The sequence below is a fragment of the Chiloscyllium plagiosum genome, unplaced genomic scaffold (genome assembly GCF_037043375.1).
Source record: "Chiloscyllium plagiosum isolate Xiang-an unplaced genomic scaffold, Cpla_swu_hap1 HiC_scaffold_39, whole genome shotgun sequence".
Lineage (NCBI taxonomy): Eukaryota > Metazoa > Chordata > Chondrichthyes > Orectolobiformes > Hemiscylliidae > Chiloscyllium > Chiloscyllium plagiosum.
In genome coordinates this window covers 56,968,451-56,969,611 of record NW_028270177.1, presented here as the reverse complement: position 1 = coordinate 56,969,611, position 1,161 = coordinate 56,968,451, and the positions used below count along the sequence as shown (strand labels likewise).

At 46.7% G+C, this 1,161-nt stretch overlaps 1 non-coding gene across 1 annotated transcript; it reads left to right on the top strand.

Annotated features, from left to right (window-relative positions):
• The first annotated feature begins 767 nt into the window (after positions 1–767).
• Positions 768–849, top strand: trnal-aag (transfer RNA leucine (anticodon AAG)). Its single transcript has one exon. It is a non-coding gene; the product is annotated as a tRNA-Leu (tRNA).
• Positions 850–1,161: the final 312 nt, after the last annotated feature.

Sequence of the window (1,161 nt, the reverse complement as noted above, 5' to 3'; positions counted from 1 at the left end):
GATGTGAACAGAGACTGCATTTCTAATAAGCACCGTGGAGTTTAGCAAAATTTATTGAGTCGCTTCTCCTCGAATCCCACACAGGTTTCCTACTCAGTTGGTATCCATGTGGCTCATGTCCAGGAATTAACATCTCTGCAGCAAATTGCACGGTTAAGGTAAAAGGCAAGGAAAGTGGCATCTCGAACTGGCTCCGAGGTCAGAGCATCCTCACAATGTGTTCTGTCGTTCTCAGAATGTAATGCTACCTCCGGTTTTAGGGTGGAGAACATTCTTTGGGACTCTTATTTTGCAAAACAGACACAGTGACTGTAACTATGCTGCACGGTATGATGTGGAACACGGCCTGCTCAGCTTTGTGCATTTTCCCTGTAGTCCGGTGTGTTTCGTGTTCGGTGTAAACGTGAAAGGTGTCCTGTTTCGAGCAATGGGTGAAATCATTTAGCAAAGCAAGAATCGAAATTGCAGTAATGTCAAGCAGCTCATGGTAATTTGACCAATATCATAACCGATCATATGTTCTCACGCACTCACAGATACATTTGTAGCTGAAAAGAGTCTGAGAAGATAGACTCAGCATACCATTGATTTTTGTCTGGATTGATGGGCTATCATTATCTGCTGCGAAATTGATATTGTAGACGGGCACATCCCAGCAGCTGTGCGAGTCGGAGAGGGGAAATGGAACCCTTTTCACGTGACTTTGCATGTGTTGTTATGCAGGAGCACAATTGGAAGTGCAAGAAAATGAGCGGCCGCGGCCGTCTGGTAGTGTGGCCGAGCGGTCTAAGGCGCTGGATTAAGGCTCCAGTCTCGACAGAGGCGTGGGTTCGAATCCCACCGCTGCCATTTCTGCTGATCAACTGCAACGACGCCGCTTGTTCCAATGTGGTTTCGACCCCTGCTGCATTTCTGTTTGAAACAGAAGAAAAATGAGTTTGCTTCCCGTGGAATTAACTGTGGTGTGGTAAAGTGCCGAATTTTCCGAAGTGTCTGTGCTGTCATGATCGTGTTCGCCTCCCGCGCGGAAAATCGCAAGCAGCTCTGCTGTTGCTTTACGTTCCACGCAAGTTGAATTTTTACTGGAACCGAATGGAGACTGTTATTTCATCGCTGTTGTGAAACAAAGTCATACGGTGACTCGACTCGTCGTTATTTGGT